The sequence below is a fragment of the Heterocephalus glaber genome, unplaced genomic scaffold, assembly GCF_053883595.1.
Source record: "Heterocephalus glaber isolate CG9 unplaced genomic scaffold, H.glaber_assembly_v1.0 deba00001673, whole genome shotgun sequence".
NCBI classification, from domain to species: domain Eukaryota; kingdom Metazoa; phylum Chordata; class Mammalia; order Rodentia; family Bathyergidae; genus Heterocephalus; species Heterocephalus glaber.
In genome coordinates, this window is record NW_028258410.1 from 17,902,908 (window position 1) to 17,923,368 (window position 20,461).

At 49.2% G+C, this 20,461-nt stretch overlaps 1 long non-coding RNA gene across 1 annotated transcript in view; it reads right to left on the reverse strand.

Annotated features, from left to right (window-relative positions):
* Positions 1-214: 214 nt before the first annotated feature.
* LOC110344580 (uncharacterized) overlaps positions 215-20,461 on the reverse strand; it is an 85,567-nt gene continuing 65,320 nt past the window's right edge. The window contains exon 3 of the long non-coding RNA XR_002387238.2: positions 215-301. This is a non-coding gene — a long non-coding RNA (uncharacterized LOC110344580). The remainder of the gene's footprint in view (positions 302-20,461) is intronic.

The window sequence follows — 20,461 nt, forward strand, 5'->3', positions numbered from 1 at the left end:
AGAGCAAGCACTCTCTTTAACTGAACTAAGGTAGATTACTCCGTCTCTGCACAGAGCCTGCAAGCCCCTCCCAGCTTCCCAAAAGGCCAGGAAACCAAGCCTGGGCAGCTGACTCTCATTACCCCTCAGTGCAGTCACTGGACAAATACGTAAGAGCCCTAACCAGGAGCAAGCCCTGTGGAGAGAGCAGAAGGAAGGAATTACCTACCAGCTGTGTTCCTGAGCTTCTCCTGCCTGCAAGGGCTGGCACCGAGCTTTCTTGATCATTTATTCCTAGGCTCAAAAACTGCTTGACATTCACCTTTTAAATATAGCAATAATTGATATATATTATTATCTGTTGTTTTATTATTCTATACTATTAGTTACTACTGTATATAATATAAGATATAAAACATAACGAAAATCATAAAATGTGACAAAATATATTATTAATAAATTAAGTCGTTTATTAATTATTTTTATATCTTTGAATTATTAATTTTGTTAATACGTACACATTGCAAAGGGATTCCACTCTTACATTACACTGTGCACATTAGAAACCATGCAGAAGACTCAGGGATTGGAGTTTTACCATCTCCTCCCCATCTGTACCCTTGGATCCCCTTCCATGCACCCAGCTTTGGAGAGGACCCTGGGTCTCCAGAGGACAAGCTCTCGCCTGCACACAGTCGTGACACAGTGTGGCTTTGCTGGCTGGGGACAGTGGGCCAGGTGGGTGAGGACATTTGAGAGAGCAGATGAGGCTGCGCTGAGACAAGATAGACTGGAAGGACACAGACACCAGAAGGAAGGGCCTCTCACAAGCAGGGTGCCCACCTCCTGCCGGAAAGGGACCAAGGGAACAGCAGATCAGAGATGCCAGCTCAGGACCCTGGCCCTGCATTCTGGTACAGGCACAGTGACTTCTAACATCTCAAAACTATCCTCATTTCCCCCTCGGTGCCTAAGGATGCTTTCACTCATGGACAAAACCTCCCTGTGTGTCTTTCTGATAAGGAGCCTGGTTTCATCTTGCTGAACGAGGCCTCTGGCTGCCCGTGTGGTACAAAGCGATAAAGCCTTGAGACAGGATTAGGATCTCCGAGACCTGCAGGTCTGCCGATCGATCAAGGAGGCCTTAAAGGAGCCCTGCCCTTGACAGAAGTGGGCATGCTGCTGCCTCATATTTGTCAAATGAAGGAAGCAAGCACGAACGAATGAATGAATGAATGAATGAATGAATGAAATGAATAAGTGAAAAGTTGCTCAAGTCCAACTCCACCATTTCAGAACACAAATAAATAGGAGTAAGAGTCAGGTTTTATTCTTCCCAGTTTGTTTCATCGCTGCAGAGCAGAGGTTCATTTGCCCCGGTGGACGCCAAACTCGGAAGAGAGGTAACTGCCCACACCCACACAGCAGGAGGGAAGGGCCATCTTCTCATGTCTTCTCATCCCCCGTGTGGGTGGCTGCAATCTGAGACAGGAAGGGGACCCCACTAGCTAGGTCAGCCCAATCATCTGACATTTGTCACCCGGAGCCTGCTTGGTGCCTCCAGGATAGGACTCCCATTTCCACCTCGGGAGAGCAAGAACGTTCCTAGCCGGGAGCTGCAATTCATTTCCCTGTGACGTTGCCTCTCAGTTCCATCCTCTGGAAGTTCAAAAAACAAATCTACTCTCGGACCTGTGTGTGTGTGTGCATGCACACGTGTGTGTGTGTGTGTGATGTGTGTGTTTGATAGATACATAATGCTGTGATTCTATATTGATAATATTTTATATAGAATTAAGCTTTATCAAGTGCTTACTATGTGTATGTGCTTTACAGATACCTAGTAAATCCTCACCACACTACCATACCATGGGCACCATTGGATTCCCTTCTTCAGATGAGAAAACCAAGGATCAAAGAGGTTACCTTACCTACCCCAAGTCCCTCAGACATTACTTGTCTGACACTGGTCATACCCAGGTCCAAGGGAACCCCAGTACCCCAACTCTGGGCCACCTACAACCCTCTACCCTCACACACCCTACCAGCCTGATTCCTTAGTACTAAAGACATTTCCATTTGTGCTATTCAAGTAATTATGTTCTCTTTTTTAAAAAAAAAAAAAAAAAAAAAGCTACAAAGCTCAGGATTTGAGCATAATCCTATCACCCAAAGATAACTATTTTTAATCTTTCCATGCATTTTTCATATGTAGATATAGATGGTCTTGTTTGTTTTTCACAAAAATAAGCTCACACTATGCATGTTATTTTGTAACATATGTTCCACCCAATGGTATATCTGGAACATCTTTCCATAGCAACACATAAAAGCTGTGCATCATAATTTCATGACTGCCTATAATTTTGTCCTATGGATAAACCAAAGTACATGTATCTCATCACCTTCTACTGGACATTTAACTTTGTCCAAAGATAAACTCTCCAACTCAGCTTAGCACATACGTCTTTGCACACACATCTGTTTCCCATAAGGAAAATTTTTTCTCATGAGGAAAATACTGGGGTCCAAGGTTAAGCCCCCTCCTCAACAGCACTGCTCCATACCCTGACATCCCTGTGGGAACAGCTTGTCTCCCCACCCCTGACCCACCCAAGGTCTGTCAGTCACCTTTCCATCACTGTGACAAGATATCTGACAGAAACAACCTAAAGCAGGACAGGTTTGTTTTGGCTTGTGGCTTCAGAGGTTTCAGTCCATGGCTACTTGGCTCTGTTACTTCTGGGGCTGTGGGAACCAGAACATCATGGCAGAGAGGGTGTCACAGAGCAAAGCTGCTCACCTCATGACAGACAGGGGGCAGAGAGCATAGAGAGCCTGAGAGGGTGGAACAGCTGAGGACTGGGCTCTCACAATATCCATGATCCACTCCCTTCAGCCAGGCCCCACATCCTATTTCATTGCCTTCTAATAATTCCATCGAATTCCACTGTTGAGTTAGAATCCACCATCAAGCAGTCCTAGGGTTCATTAGCAAGCAAGGCCTCAACGTAATGAGCTTTTGGGGGGGACATGTCATAGCCAAACCACAATTCAGGGGGTTGTCTTTTATAATCTTGCAAACCAGGGGAAATAATAACAAAGTGGAATCTTATTTTACTGTGTTTAACTTTTATGACCAATGAGGTTGAGTTTCTTCAAATATCACACAATTCTAGCCCATTTTAGGCATCCTTGCACAACTATGGTGGCCCTAAGAGCATAAAATACCCCAGGTGGAGCCAGTTTCGCCTGGCTGTCAGGGCCTCAAGGGTCCTCTGGCCCCAGAAGTGGAACGAGAGCCCTTGATTAGAAGCTCAGGCAATTGCTTCTTGGCCTTTGGGCTAAGATCAAGTGTAGAAGCTCAGGCAGCCCTACCACCCCCAGGTGGCATTTTATGGTGCTCTGGTTTCTGTCAACTCTCCCTCACTGACCCATGTGGTCGTCAAGTCTGTGCACTCACAAAAAATGAGCCATACACCTTGCTCTTCCCTCCACTGGACCAGAAGAGTCCAGAAACTTCCCTGTGCCCACCAGATAGGCAGCCTTGGTTTTAACCTCTAACAGGAGCCCAGGGTTGGAGTCGCCTTTGTGGAACTCATGTGGCTTTTTGTGTCCCTTCCTGCTGGTTATGCTAAAGCCAGGAGTTAGATCGGCTCCAGCTCAGCTGCAAATACACTCACTGCTGCCCTTTTACAGACTTGGGGAATCCCTGTCACGTCGGGGCCTTGGTGTTGAGGGTGTGACTGACCAACCCTTTCTGTGGTGCCTCAAGCTGGGGTGAGAGTCAGTCTCATCAGTGTGTGCCCCTACCAGCAGCCCACCCTCATCCTCTTGGAGATGGTATCTCTATTTTTCTTGCCCAAATCCCTCCAGGCCCCAGTTCCTACACCTCACTGAAGCTTAGGGAATAGTAGGAGCTCAAGACCCAGGTTCAAGTCCCACTCTGCCAGGTGCCTGGTTAGTCACTCACCTTCTCAGGGCCTCAGTGTGCTCATCCGCAAAATAGGGATAATAGTAATATGTCCTTCGCAATATTGATATGAAGATTGAACGAGAGCACACTGGTTAGCATGACTGTGGAAAGCACAGTATGCAGAGTCAATTTTGTTTGCATTTTACTACTGATCAAATGAACAGTTGCATACCATGGTGATCACTTCCCAAATACAAGCTAAGCATAGAAGCTCACAGAGAAGTTATAACTATTTGGTCTCTCTGCCCCCACGGGCCCTTCCATACCTCAGATACAGGCCAAGGTGCAGGGTGTACAGTCACTAATATCTGCCGACTTGAATTGAGCCAAGGTAGCCAAGCCAGTATCTATATATAGCTGGTCTTTTGTCTGTCCATTCATTGAGCCCTGATGTACCCTGGAAGTCAAGTCCTGAGCCCTACTGCCAAGCTGCTCCCCCAGCAGAGGACCAGCACCATCACCTACTGCTACTTCTATACAAAGGCACAAGGACCAGAATGGTCAGGACCTAGTGGATGGTGGCCAGCTCCCCAGGTCAACCCTAGTTTCACTTTGCACATGACACGGGCTTCAGAGGAGGCAGCACTCAGCTGGTAAGTGGTAGGCCCAAGAGACAAATTTGATGGGGTTGTCTGACCACTGAACCCTACTGCCTGGCCTAGGAAGAAGGAAGAAAGAGAAGGAAAATAAAAGAGAGAGGAAGAACCTCAGCCCTAAGTAAAGAATGGCATATTCTCTCCCACAAACACTATGAACATGCTACATCTTCCTTCTAGGAAAATTAATTCATTCTGGCCCAGCTTTGGTTCATCCCAATCACCTGGGCAGCTTGTTAAACATTTGATTCCTGGGCTCCATCCCAGAGATGCTGAAACCAAGGGCCCGGGTTGGGGCCTGTGAATCTGCATTTTAGTGGTCCCTGATCCTTCATGTGAGCCTCCCGTGGCAGCTGAGTTATCACCTGGGAGCTGGGAGTCAGTGCAGGCTCTCAGACCCACTTCAAGCCATTAAATCGGAACCTGTATTTAAGCAGTATCTCCAGTTGTTTCATTGCACATTGATGTTTGAGAAGCAAGGCTCTAGTTGAGTCTCATTTAAGGAGTCCAAATACCACTCCGATAATAATGAGTCATAGGAAAAAAAAAAAATGAGTCATAGGGCCAGGGATTTAGCTCAGTGGTTCCACCGCCTGCCTCGAAAGTGTAAGGTCCTGAGTTCGATCCCCAGGTACCAAAAAAAATAATGAGTCATAATTAACTGCTTAATGTGGAGGAACTCATTTATGGGTCCAAATAATCCTGTGAGATAGGAACTGATATCCCATTTTAAAGATGAGAAAGTGAAGTAACTTGCCAAAGTCTAAGCTGGCATGTGCTGACACAGCCATTCAAACCAGAGCCTCAGGCACCTGTGCTCACACTTGGCCTGGGGACAAGCCTGCACCATCCCAGCTACCCTGTGGGCCCAGCCGCTCAAACAAGGTATCCAACAGCTCTGCAAAATCAGCAAGAGCCACACTGTTTTATTATGTCTTGGGGCCAAAAAATGCAAACAAATGACATCAATACTCCAGGAAGAAAGCAGCTAGATGGATTTGGGCATAATTACTCCATTTTTTAAACACAACTAATTTAGAGGGGAAGTCAGTGCATGTGAGAAGACATGCTGTGGGCTCCAGTGAGTCACACAATTAAATCATTTTGCTCTCAAATCTGCTCTCAGAATCACATTCCAGAAGGTTCCGTGGCATTATGCAGGTAAAGAGCCTGCATAATGGCCTCTGCCCAAAAGGACTTGCTTGGACATTTTTATACGGTCTGCCCTTTGGAGGGAAACTATTTTACAAAACAAAGCTACGTTCTCTGAACTTAAAATGTCAAAACATAAAAAAGCGCATAAAACAGGGCTGGATTGCTTCACTGTTCCTCTCTGCCTGTGCACTCTCTTCTCTCGTGGCTTGGCTTGGATCTAGAGTCCTTTCTTCCACGCTGCTTCCCTGAGGAGTCATGTTCCCAGCCAGACTGGCCTTAGGGCCTGTTCCCATTTCCCTAATGGCAGGGAGCCTGGGGTTACCCCTGGGTAGTGATATAGGCCCCTGAGCAGAGAGAGCGCTTGGCTGGCTGAGCAGTGCAGAGGGTTTGTCAGGGCAGACAGTGAGGCAGAACAAGGCTGGGAGGCAGGCACAGCAGGGGCATCTAAGGTTTTCTGATAGATTTTTAAGGGTGTGACGACTTTAGGACCTTAGAGAATTACTTTTCTAATTCCACAGAATGGGAAAAATAAGGGCAATAAATGGAGATGTCATACAAATAGCTAGGAACAGAACAGACTGAGTCCAGAGGCCAGAAACAGGATCCCCCTTGATGCAAAGGATCAAAGGGATTGTGTACTTGTGCATTTCAGCAGGGAGCAGGCTTCGCTTCCAAAAATCCAGGCCTGAGCGGGCAATCCAGCCTGAAATCCACTCACCCTGGGCCTTGCACTGCTGCTCTGGCAATAGAGCAGCCATCACCACAGACTCAGCAAGGAGTCCTCCGGGCAGGACACAGACATAGACAGAAGTGCAATCCTTGATACGAGATGAGCAGCCCACAGCAGCACCCCATATAGCAGCAACAAAAAGGGCAGATGAGTCACAGGAGGCTGCTAAAGACACCTGTGCATACTCATAATGAGCCAATTAGGGAAATAGTTACAATGTAATGTTAGATGGGAAAGTTGCAGGGGCGGGAACCACAGCATAAAACTGATTTTACTGTCCATGTAGGTATTTCTTAAGAGGGGAAGAGAAGAAGAATCAATCACCCAATGTTAAAACCAAACTTAATGCCCTTAAAATGTTGAAAGTACTTAAAATGATACTTTGATTGAAATATGGGTAGTTTTTATTTCCTTTCTCACATATGTCTGCATTTTTCTAATTTTCTACAATGTACATGAATTCTTATAGAGAAAAGTTATTTATAATTCTTATAAATAGAAAGTATGCTGCTCATATTTCATACTATAATATGTGTAATAACAATTACCACTTATTGAGAGTTTAGTATGTACTTTAAGTTATTTATTTTATAGCTACTGGGACCTCAGGAGTCAGGTACTATTACTACCTGCATTTGCTAATGGAGAAATGGAAGCTTCTAGAAGTTAACTGTCTTGCCTGCAGCTCAGTTAGTACTGAAGGGGCAGAGCTGAGTTCTGCCAAGGATGTAACTAGTACCAGTACCCGTGTTATTTACTCCAAAGAAGGCCCAGAAAGTGAGGCCCCAAGTAGCTTGCCAGATAAACTACAGCATGCCCAGGAAAATTTGAATTTCATATACACAATAAATAATTTTTTTTACTGTAAGTACTATACAGCCCATGCAATATTATGTATTGTACTCTGAGTTTCTCATTCAACTGGGCATCCTGTTGGTTGTTGATGCTGTTGATGCTATTTGTCTTATAGAAATGACTTCTCTTTGTGGGACAGGCTCAGAAATAATGCAGGAATCCAGGGGTCCCAGGGAAAATCCCCAAGGCAGGGCCCCCAAATTACTCCAATAACATCCAGGAACAACCAGCCCTCAAACAAACCCAGAGGACTCACTATGTGCTTTGGGTTCTCTTTTGTTACACCCCACTATGAGTCTTTGCTGACTGATACAGGTTGGCTGGCTGGAGTGAAGGACACCTGGGATTCACAGACTCCACCTGGCAATACTGCTGAGCACTTTGAAGTCACACTTGGACTCTGTCCACCCTAGGTGTTAGCAGATTTCTGAGTCCCCTCTATGGAAGTACTTGTTGGACTTTCCAGTCAGTAGTCAGGGTAAGAAGTGGCTCTGCGTCCACCCAGCCCATGTCCATCCCCCTAACACGGGTCCTGGGGCTCGCTCATTGTGACAACCCAAGTTAGACAGTGGCTCTCAAGCTGGCTGTCCTTTAAGATCGTGGGAGATTAAAATGCACCAACACTGGCCCACTCTGAGATGGTGATTCATTAGCCAGGGCAGGCCCCTGTGTGGGTACCCTCCACAGTGGCCCAGGCAGTTCCAGGTAGGCCAAACACAGTACACTGAGCTATGGGGTCACCATGACAGGGCAGATGTCAGCCCCATCTCTCAAATGGAAGCACCATGATAAGCCTCACTGTAAGGCTGAGAGGATTAACAGCGATCTGCTCAGAGAGGGCCCTGCTCAGAAACACTTGGCAAAGGTTACTTCTTCCCTTATGATCAAACACGCTGGCTGACACCCACTGAGCCTTTCCACTTTATGCAGATCTCTGTCTCCTCATTTAGACCTCCACCACTGTGCCACTGGATGGATGAGAGAATAGGCAGAGGCAACCACTTTCACAAGGTCACTGGCCAGGGAGGAGGCCAGGGAGGAGGCCAGGTGAGACAGGAAGGGGCTGGGCCAATGTAGAGGTGCCCTGAGGTTGGGGAGGGACACTGTCCAGGAAGAAACTTGCTACCAACAGGACAGGAGTCATTGCCACTTGCTTTGGCCCTTATGACATTCGGCAGTGCTCTGCGCTTGTGACTTGTTTCATGACTGTGGACATTGCCTCCACAGTAATATTCAAAATACTGAACAAGCAGTGCCAGAGGGGACTACCATCAGGACACACAGAGTGGCCCCAGCTTGGGGCAGTGTCCCCTAGGCTGAGGGCCCCAGGGTCCAAAAAAAACAGCTTGGTGGAGGAGGGGATTCCCAGAGCTTGGGAATGAAGCTTCACTGGCAAAGTGGTAATGATCAGCATCAAATCCAAATGGTGTGGCCCAGCCAAGGGGGCCTCCTTATGAAGTTTTAAGCTTCTAGAAAGCAGGGTTTGTGTGAATGAAGGCCAGTTAGGTAGGAATTAGCCAGGTAGGTATCACATCCCAAGTGGTCATCTCCTCCACAAGGCCTGGGCCTCTGCGGGCAGTGCTCAGGCTGACACTGCAGTCTTGTGCTCCTGAGATGGGCCAGAGCTCTCTGCCAGACACCAGGCTGGCGGGCAGCCTGTTCTCCATGCCCAGGGCCCTCAAGGAGGACACGGTGCCGGGGGGCAGGGGCAGCTGGTTCTTCCCCTGCCTGGGAGACACTGTTCTGTGCTGGGGCCTCCCAGATGCTCTGTCCTGACAGACAGTCCTGGGAGCCCAGCCAGGCAGGATGAGCAGGGTGGTGAAGGGAGCTGGGCCACTCCATTCCTCCTTGGGGTTTGCCCTGCGCTTCTTCATGTTGTAGTTCTGACATTTATATGGTGGAGGAAAAAAAATCACAATTAAGAACAAAGAGGGAAGCTGGGTATGATGGCACATGTGTAGTCTTGGCTACTCAGGAGGCTGAGGCAGAAGGATTGCTTGAGCCTAGGACTTTAAGACTAGGCTGGGCAGCACAGCGAGACTGTTTTAATAAAAAGGCAAAGAAATTTATTTTGAAAGCATCAATTGTTCTGGTCATCTCTCCCCTTATACACTGCATGCTTAGCTCTCTAAACAAAGCAGATAAGATTGCTTTGACCTCTGTACTTCAGAAAGACCTTCTGACAAGGGACAGAATTGTATTAACAGCTACCATTTAAATTGATCCCTCCTTCCTCTCCTTCCCTGCTTCCTCCATCCCCCTCCTTTACTTCCAGAGAGATTCGCCAAGCATCTGCTAGGTTAGGCAGGGCGAGCTGCAGACATAGCCCCTGCTGCTGGGGAGTCGGGATGTAACTGGCTGCCTGTGGTCCTGACAACCATGTGGGCCTCAATGCCCATCAATGAAATAAAGCTATTCTAGCTTGGAAGGGCAGAAATAAAAGCCCTCAGTCTGGTGGTTTCAGAAAAGGCCCGGTGACAGACAGAAGGGAATTTTGAGGGCTTTGGACAAAGGGCCCCCACCTGATTTAGGAGCCCAGAAGCCGTGGGGCGCTGGACAAAGGTGGATCACCATTCCATGCCTCTGTTTCCTCCTCTGTAAAATGGGGTAAGCACTGCCCTGGCCACAAAGGGTAGGAATGAGACTCCCAGGTAGTTGTTTGCATCAGACGCTCCCACTAAGAAGTTTTCGGAGGCTAAGGTGAGGTCTGGGCTGTCCTCAGAGGCCTCCAACCACCTTGGCCAGCAGGCAGCCCTGGCCCTGACCCTGCAAGGTGGTTAAGAGCATGAGTCAGAGCCAGATGTCCAAGTTCAAACCCTGGCTCTGCCACTTCCTGTCCAACACATTCTCATCTCTGTGCCTTAGTTTCCCCATCCTTAAAATAGAGATTAGTTACCTATCCATGGGCTTATTGCCAGAATTAGACTGCCTGCCACACAAAAAAAGCCATAGAAGTATTTCCTGTTGTTGTTATTTTTATCAATTGTGGGCTGGTGGCCTGGGAAGGAGCTGCCCTCTGCTATGGAAGATGTGCAATGGGTGACCCCAGTCACCTGACGTTGCTGCCAGCCTGAAATAGCCAAGCAATCTCATGCCTCAGTGCCCCCGCAAGCTCTGAGAGGCCCCTTGCTGGGTTCCACAGGGGGCCACCTTCCTCCAGTCGGGGTCCCCGACAACACATTGCTGGGTCTAAGAGGTTTCTTCCAAACGCCGCTTTCCCTCCCATCCCCCCCTGCTGCAGCTCCTGGACCACCTGCTGTGTATAAATACACTTGACTTTTATGGGCTGTGGGTGCCCTGGGCATAAACCATTTCCTCCGCCCCACAGGATGAAGAGAGGGTAGGACATGGAAACCACTGAAAAGCCAGGACAGACTGAGACCTGAAAGGCCAGGCCCACCACACCTATGTCCCTAGCAGAATGGCATGACCCCAAAGCCTTTCCGTCTCCTCCATTGCTCTCGTGCAATTTGGGAGCAAGCCTGGGTCAGCAGGTCCCTTATCCCTCTTCATCCCCCACCATTTCTGGTTTTGGGGGCCATGGTGAGGTCTCCTTGCCCCTGCTTCACTCTGTGCCGCAGGCAGCTGTCAGGAAGATGTTTTAAAGCCAAAACCTGACTCTCACAGCCTTCTCCACTGCCTGCAGAGGCGCTTAGAAGTGCTCTGAGAATAAGCCCCGTCCTGCTCCGGCCCCCAGGACTCTCCTGCCTTTCGATCCCAATGGATAACTGGATTTCTGCAATCAGTGGTTAAATCCATGTTTCATTTCTGCTTGCAGATGAAGTAGCAGCTAAGGCCATCAGCTCTGAGGTCAGACGGCTCATCCATCCATGGGTTCATTCAGTCAAAACAACTGAGAACCCACTGTGCACTGAGCTCTGTTAGAGGCCTGTGGGGACAGCAGTGAAAAGGCAAAGTCCCTGGCTAGGGCCACCGCAAAGAAGTGCAGACCGGATAGCAGTGCAGGGGCCAGGCCTCGGCTGGGTCTCACACTTGCTCTCCTAACAATCTGAACTTCATGACCATTTTTAGACAAAGGCTTTGATTTTCATTTTTCACCGGGCCCCCAAATGATGTAAGCACTCCATCCCTGCCCTCCGGGAGCACACTTTCTATCTCACGGAAACGTGGAAACTAAACAGATCTCTTGCTTTAGCCACAGAAGAAAATGTTAGAAAGAGAGTCAACTCCAACGGTAGATGGCTGGTGACAGTGACCCCAGCTTACCAGATAAGACCTCCAACTAAGGTGACAGAGGGAATCAGGCAGCCAGGCAGACCCTGGAGGTGGTGGGACGAGAAAGAAAAGCTGGAGCACCCCAGGCAGTACTCAAAGTCACACCCCACTGAGGGCAGCTAATGGGAGGGTCTAGAACAGTGATGGTGAAACTTTTAGAGCGGTCAGTGATAACAAGCAGCCCGCTGTGGGAAAATAAAAATTGCAAAGGGGTGGAGGTGTAGCTCAGTGCAAAGGCTCTCAGTTTGAAAAAAAGGAACAACGAAAGAACGGTGTCTTTTTCACTTTATGACTCAGTTTTGTTTAATACCATGTAGGAGTGCATGGTAAAATGATCATCCTTGCTAAGAATCAGAACTCAAGCCTGTTCCACCTAGTAAAGACCCACTACAGCTTAGATGTAGAAGGCGTGGTCACCGGCCTGGGGGCGGGGCCTCCTGGGAAGTAGGTGGTTGGTGGGGGCCCAGGAAGGGAGGGGCTGTCAGGACCCTAGGGCCTTCCTGTCTTCTTTGATTGCTTCCCAGCAGCCCTGAGATCAGCAGCTTTGTTCCCCCCCACACACACACACACACACGCACACGCACACGATGTTCCTGCCTCACCACAGGCTCAAAAGCAACAGGCCAACCCATCGTGCACAAAAGTCCTGAGGCCATGAGCCAAAATAACCCTTTCCTCCTTACAAGCTGATCATTTCCAGGTGTTGGATCAGAAGGTCAGAAGCTGACAGACGCAGATGAAGAGGCGCGAAGCTCTCAGGGGCCAAGAGAGCAGGCGCGAGCAAGGTCAGGCTCTAACCTGGGCGGCGAGGCTGGGCAGCTTCAAACTGAGGCTCAAAGAGGGACTGGCCTGCCAGGAAGCACCGAGCCTGAAGCAGTCCAGACCTGAGTGCAGGGCTCTTGCACTGGGTCCCTTCCCCGGATTCGCTCCCCCAGCGGAGCTGTGTAGGACGTCTGTGCAACAGCCCGCACGCCTGCATGAGCTCCGACCAGGGTGTGAGCCCGGAATCTCACAGTCACCACCGTTCACAGCACAGAGCACCTGAGCATGCGCTGCCCACCCCTCACATCGTATTTTTCCAGCCGTGCTGCTCAGACCGCTGGCATCCAAACCCGAGCCACTGGATGAGTTTGTTCAAACGCAGATTCCCAGGCCTGTCCCAGACTCGGGCTCCCCAGGAGTGCATGTACCGGCCTCCCACGGCCACGTCACCAGGCCTGGGTAAGAAAGCACCGGACCAGAGGAAGCGCGGCCTGGGCGGCCGGCAGGTTGATGACCACCAGCATGGTATGAGCCTGACACTAAATATTTAAAAACCAAAGTTGTCAGCCACATCCAACAGAATTGGAAACTGTTCAACTCAACTCACAACATTAGTGAAGTTTTACCCTCACTTGCTGCTTTTAATGGCCAGATGTGTTCAGCTTCCTCTGCCATCAGTCATGGGCTGCCTGGTGGCCCCAGAAAGACAAGAGCCCTGTGTCCCTGGGGCCTGGGGACAGCACCTTATATGGCAACGGGTGAACATTGCCTGATATGACAAAGGTTTGACTGGTGGAAGGATGGGGAGGAGGAGCCCAGCCTGGATGATCAGGTGGGTCTAAATCCAAGGACAAGTGTCCTCATCAGATGGAGCCAGAGGGCAGCTTGACAGGGAGAAAAGGAGAAAAGAAGGACAGGAAGATGGAGGCAAGGAAGGCCACGGCCACCGGAGTTGGGAGAAACCAAGACTGCCTACTCCTCTAGAGCCTCCCAGGGCCTGTGGACCTGCCCGCACCTCAAGCTCAGACCCTGCCTTGCGAGGCTGTGAGAGAATAAATTTCTGCTGTTTGAAGCCACCTTTGTTTGTGGTCATTTGTTAGAGCAGTGACAGGAAACTAATATGATGGAAAAGTACTTTGTGATTTAAGGAGGGAAGTCAAGTATTTAAATTCACCCCACCCCAGGGCCTTTGCACGTGCTGACCCTTCTGCTGGAGTGTCAGCTGGCCCCACACCAGCTCTCTGTCACAGTTCTATCCCTGTTCAAATGTCACCTCCTCACAGAAGCCTTCCTGAGCCTGCTTCCCTTCCCATAGTGGAAGAAGTTGCTAGTCACACTATAGCCCCATTGTGCAGATTCCTTTGTACTTCCCACCAAATAAAGAGACCTGCTTGCTGGGCCTGGTGGCACACACCTATTATTCTAGCCACTTGGAAGGCTGAGGCAGGAGGACTGTAAGTTCAGACCAGTCTTGCAACACAGCAAGACTGTGTCTCAAAAAAAGCAGACAAATAAATCTAATAGGTGGAAGTTAAATAAATTAAATAAAAATAAATGCAATGAGCTGTTTGTTGATTGGCTTGTTGATCATCTCTACATGAGCAGAAACAGTGTGTGTTGTTCACAGCTGTATTCCCATGCTGGATACTGAGTGGGCTCTGAATAGACAAGTATCAAGTAAAAGGAATTAATGATTTTTCACACAAAACAGAGAAATGCAAACTGCATATAATGAAGCTTCACACTTTAAAGAATTCTCCAGCAGCAAAGGTCTCTGGGCCACACCTTCTCCCACCAGGGGAGGAACAGAAAGAAAAGCTTCAGCTCTGGCCCAGGTTGCACAGCTGGTAGAGCCCAGACTCCTGCGTTTCACACCAGGATCCGGCACCAAGAGGATGCCCCAGCTCTCACGCCTCTAACAGCCTGAGCAGTTGGCAGAGAGGGACTTAATTTGCTAACAAATGTGGGGACACAACTGCACTCTTGCTCATCTGTCACCAGCATAGATGTCTGGGGAAATTGGTTTCTTCTCTCTCTTGGTCTTTAAGATACATAGCAACAGCCAGCATGCTGCAAGTCTGACCGGCGGCAGCCCGCATCAGAGGGCAATGCGGGCTGTGTCACACGCGGCACTGTGTGGACATACACAGGGGAGCAGCCTGGCCCTTGTATTCACTGTTCTCGGCTCCTGCTTCTCTCCTCATAGCAGGCAGGCTCACAGATCTTCCAGTGGGAGAGATGAACAGCACCCCTAAATTATTTACTATTAAAAGGCGCTGAGCTGTCAGCTTCCTCTCTGAATTATTTAGCACCACCATGTACAGTTATGTGTGTGCAATAGTGAGACGCTGTGCTAACATGAACTTGATGGAAGCGACTCCTTCCCAGGACAGCAACTTTCGGTCTCCAGCATCAGCTACTCTGCCCATCCAAAGTCAGGGAGACCCAACGGTGTCTGCGAGGGGCCCAGGAGCAAACACAGAGGGAGGAATGCCCCCAGGAACGCTGAGCCGGCAGGGAAGAGAGGCAGAACGAAGTCTGCAGGAAGGTTTCAGCTGTTTATTGAGCAAGTACTGGATGCCTCCCACCCAGTCTTTCCCTCGGTCCTGCTTTCCCAGAAACAGCTACCATAGCTGGAGATAACATGCCTTGTAAGGTGGGGGAGAGCAAAATGCGGTTCATCTTCACCACTTCAGCTGGATGACCTCTGACCTCTTCTTGCCTTTTTGGATTCTACACCTGTACAATGGGAGCAGTCACCTCCCTCCCACCACCACGGTGTGGATCCAGTGAGGCTCCTGCAGAATGTCCAGTACATGGTCGTCCATCTACACCTGGCCCAGCACAGACACCAGAAGACACGAAACAAAGGCTGCCAAGAAAAGCAGCGGTCTGGGTGGAAGGAGAGGAAAGCCCACAGTGACTGAGCCTTGGAGAATGACAATGTCAGGACAACTAGAGATCAGCTAACCCCCTCTTCCTTCCGGAAGGTCCTCAGTGCCTCTGCCAGGCTCAGCCCCCTGCAACGTGGGTGATAGGCATTTAATGAACATTTAGTGATCATCTACTACATGCAGGTCATGTTCAAAGCTATAGGACCGTATCTACGAATAAAGATCAGGCCAAGACACCTGTCTACTCTAGCACAGAAAAGATAGGGTTGCTGTCCTCAGGAACCTAGAGAGGGAGATGGGTTTTTAAAAATCACAGCAGGAGGAAGGTACTAGGAAATAACAATGCCAAAAGGAGACAGCAGTGGGCTGGGTGGGCTCGATGAGGAATGTCATAACAGAGGTTGCTTCTAAGCTGAAGCTCAGGGCTGTGGAATCATTACCTGACATCTCACTTACCTTTCTCATTGCTGAGACAAAATACCTGACACCCAAAGTGAAAGGGGAAAGGGTTTCTTTAGCTCACCGTTTGTAGAGGTTTCAGTCCATAATTGGCTGGCTCCAGGGCAGAGTGGCCCATGGCAAAGGGACAGCAGTTCATGGCAAATGGAAGGTGGCAAAGCAACAAGGGAGCTAGTCTCCCTGCCTCTTTTATCTTACCCAAACTACCTAGGGATCCTCAGTTGAGGTATGAAGGACAGTTTCCAATGCGACTCCCTGCCCTACCACAGTAAATGGGTCTCTGTTAACTTAAGGAGGTGACAAAAGTTTCAGCTAAACATCTGCTGAGCTACAAAGGCAGCCATTATGAAAAAATAATCTGTCTCATTTCCTCTTGAAAATGGGCAGGTTGAAAGACATCCTGGAAAATAAATGAGGGAAAGGTGCCTAATAAAATGGAAGGCAGTGTCTCGGCCACACCACAGAGATTCAGCCTGGGAAATTGGCTGACACTTTTTCTCTTCCCTCTCTCTCCATCCCCTTCTTGAAAATTCTCGTTGTCTTAGGGGCCACCTGTAAAAAAAACAAGGACCTAGCCCATTAACCGGATTTGGGTGAATTCCAGCACTTCTGATGGGCCTGAGGTGGAAGGCTTGAAAGGAGTTTGAATGCCAGGGACTTATAGGATGACCATAGGACTTATTCGGTTAGAAGTGATGGAAACAGCTGATTTTCAGGCACCAGGAGGCCATGCTACCCTCAGAATTTGTCTCTGGCCATCTCTGGTGTCTGTCTTCCTCTGTGCTGGCTTCCTTCTTGGAAGGCATCATCTTAACGTCCTTGTTCACAGCCTGCAGAGTCCAGGTAAGCATCCTACCACAGAGTGGCACAACAGAAAGATCATCCCTTTTCCAGTGATCCCGGGGAAGCCCTGGGATTGGCTCTGACTATCGGATCCCACGCCAACCCCTCAACCAATCTCCGTAACAGAGAGACAAGCAAGCATTCTCATTGGCCAGGCCTCCATATCAACTTCCAGTGCCAAAGTTCTGGAGTCCGCTCTTCCTGAACAACAGGGCCCGAGAGCCAGAGCTAGTAGTTCCCCAAAGTGAAACTCAGCTTCAGTTACCTAAACAGAGAAAAAGTTGCAGGGCCAGAACCACTTTAGTCAGGTTAGGTCCTGAAAGAAATTCTCAGGAGGGACTGACTCGGCAGCTGAGTGAGCCAGGGATTCCAGGGACTACAGCGTGGTGTCCTGAACTTGACCCTCACCTTAGTCAGGTGACTTTGACCTGTGTACCCACACTAAGGAAGAACAGACTGGGTGTAATGAAGAGAGCATCTCCCCTAGCACCAGCCCGCATCAGGGTCCCACAGCCCACTGTGGTAGCCCCTGCGGAACTATAGCACAAAGTGGAAGAGCGACCCCTCCCTAGCTGCAGGCCTGGTCGGTTACAAGCTCCCTGGGCCAGGGTGTCCAAAGAGACCAGCTCCCCAGCATGAGTGGGACCAGCAGGACTTAGAGGATTTCCTCACCCAAGGCAGGGAACCGCCCAGGAAAGGAGGCAGCAGAAACCCTGGCCAAGGAAGACATGCACAGTTGGGACTGACGTGTGTGCGTGTGAAACCCCCAGATAGAATCGAATGTGTTTGGTGGGAGAGCAACTGCATGCCGGAGAGAAAATAGTGAGTGTAATCTATCGCGTCCCTGGTGGGAACGATGCTGGACATCCTACGGGCATCATTTCTTTTCCTATTGTCCGCAGCCCATGAAATAGGAATCATGATCTCTCTCTCATAGATGAGGAAACTGAAGTCCAAAGGGATTATTTCACTTGTCCAAATCACACACCAGTAAGTGACACAGCCAGGATTTAAATCCAGGTCTCCTGGACCCTAAAGAGTGAGCTTCAATACAGTCCTTGCACAGGTAAGCGGCCACGCTGAGCCACCAGACCACCCGGGCCACAGGGAACATGAGAACTCTGCCTGGCCCAGGAGCAGACTTGACAGCACTGGGGCCTGCGCTCAGGTCCTGGCTGCTGGCCGGTGGTGAGTGACCAAGTCTGTTCTGGCTGTTGACACCCTAGCCCCCCGCCCCCCAACACTCCACATGTGATGTGTTTGGAAACTCCAGCTCAGGGACAAAGGATCATAATATCCCATAAAGAGCAGGCCACTGAACGTGTCGGATCCTTCGAGGGATGACAGGGTCTGTGTTGCTATCCCAGCAGCGTCTCAGCAGGAACAATGCCATCTGCCTGCAAACACTGCCATGTGGGGAGGAAGAAACAGTCTTTATCCAATTATCTTCCTTACAGAGATGTACTGAAGTACAATGAATTCTCTGGCTCTTCTATAACATTCTCTTAATTAGTAGTAAAAATAAGCATTTCTTTCCAGACCTCAGCTATTATATACCAAGTGCTGCTTCCCCATTTGTAATATGCTAATATACTGGCAATTAAAAGCTGCAAGATTCTGCTTAATGACTGCATTGGGTTTGTGGAGGATAATTGCTGCTCCGCCCTGTTCTGGAATCTCTAGGCGGAGTCTTCCAGGGCACATGGGGGGGTGTGGAATGGAGGGCCCAGCCCCTCCCAATGGTCCTGCTCAGCTCCCCCTGGGGTGCCCACCTGTCCCCTGCCCTTCCGAAAGGGAAGTCCACAGCATAAGCATTTGCCACAGCCCACACCCTAACACACCCCTTCTTTCCCTCAGTCTCCCCACCTGCAGGCTGCAGGTGCCGATGGGCCCAGGCCTTCACCTCAGCCTGCTGACATCCTGGCCGGATACCCCTGCAGTAGAGGCCACTTGTACCTCCTAGCCCCTGCCTCCTCATTAGTAAACTCTCCCCCAGACACTGCCAACAGTCTTGGGAGGAGGTGGGGTGCAAAGTCACCGCCAGCTGAAGACCCCAGACCTAGCTGAAGAAGATGAAAATCAGTGGCCAGGTCTGTTCATAGAGCACCACGGACTACATCACAGTGACCCTGGTCCAGAAGAATAAGTCAGGCCTGAGTGAGGATGCATAGAGCGGTCCTCGGGCAGAAGAGGTGAGGTGCAAACAGTGTGAGAGGATGCTAATAGGCGCTCATCTGATTCACACCTTTAATCTATACCTGTGGGGTATCCACAGACAGAGCCAGAGGCTCTGAGTCCACTCGAGGTGCAACAGCCTGGGTGGCTTGTGAAGAACAAAAACGTATGTCCTGTGGATCTGGAGGCCATGAATCCAAGTTCAAGGCTCACATACACACAGTATCAACTGAGGGCCGTTTCTCTGGTTCTCAGATGCCTGTCTTTTCTCTGCGCCCTCCCGGGGCAGGGACTCTCAGGGCTCTTTTATAACGCACCATCCCACTCATAAGGGCGAAAGCACCTGCTAAACCATTGCCTGGGAGGTAAGGAGTCAACACATGAGTTTGCAGGAGACAAATATTCAGTCCCTAGGAGAAGGCAACCTGGTAGCTGGACACTGACATGGGAGGGACATTTGCCATGTTTAAATTTTTGTATGAACTTTATTTCACAGACATGTGTTACTTATTTAAAGAGTACAGATAAGGCAGGTGTGGTTACCCACATCTGTCAATTCCAGCTATTTGGGAGGCTGAGGCAGGAGGATTGCAAGTTCAAGGCTGCCCTAGGCAACATAGTGAGACCCTGTTTCAAAATAAAAAGAGAAATGGGGGTGTAGCTCCGTGGTAGAGCACTTGCCCTGCATATGTGAGGCCCTGGGTTCAATCCTCAGTGCAAAAAAGAGAAGAAGTGGGGAAGAGGAAGAGAAGAGTGGAGAATAAAAGAAAGAGATATAATTTTACAAATAAACACCTAGCACACTGTCTGGCTGGGAATGGTCACAGTAAATTCTACTTCCCTTCCCTCCTCAGGGAGCCTCTCAGACCGGATATTTATGTGTCACATTCAGTCTCCTTGAACATTATCAGAGTTTCCCATCTCGAAGCAGTTTGCAAGCCCTGCAGACCACATCCCCTGTGCAGAGCCACACTGGTCCTGAATTTTCAGATAGAGAGTCGGGTCCAAGGCTTGATAACGTCAGGTCTCTGATCTTGAGATTATTCTCAAGTCCTCTGTGACATTTCTTAGCAGGAGCAGATGCAAAAGCTGCAGTCTGAGTCTCACTGTCCTCATAATAAACTGGAAGGGGAATTTGAGTCGCTGGAGAATTTCAACAAGAGTCCTTCAAATAATTAGCCCCCTTGGCTGAATCAAAGTACTACTTGTCTGGAAAGAGCTGGATGTATTTCTCCTTTACTAGGAAATTCTCTCCAAGGATACACAATTAAGTCCCACCCTGGAGTGGGTCATTTATCAGTACCTATTAAGACTTTGAATAGCCATTTAATCTCTCTGGAGTCTGTCTTCTCGCTTGGCAACTACTGAACTGAGTCAGATCCATATATCCCAGTGGGACTGACGAAGAAACTGCAGAAAGCCAGGAGGAGCTATGCAAGAGACAAGGCTCTGAGCTAAAATAAGCTTGAGGAAAACTGGCCCAAGGAAAGTTAGATGAGTTTCTTTACTGCAGGACTTCTCAGAGCCTTTATCAAGAGTGACAGGATGTTTTTTGTAAAAAGTTAATTTGTGGGCTTTTTCCCTCCTGCACTTGCCAGAGTTGTGTTCCTAGAAGGTACAGAGGCCATCTGTGCTTGCTGGCCCTGGGAGGTGAGAAGGATGGAAGGAGAAGCTACCTTGGATCCTTCTCTGCCTCTAGGTAGGTCAGGTAAAATAATGTCAGGATGCGACAGGTCCTTCAGCAGCACTGGAAGGGTAATGAATTTTGAAGGCAAGGAAAGAGGAAAAAATCTTTGAAAAG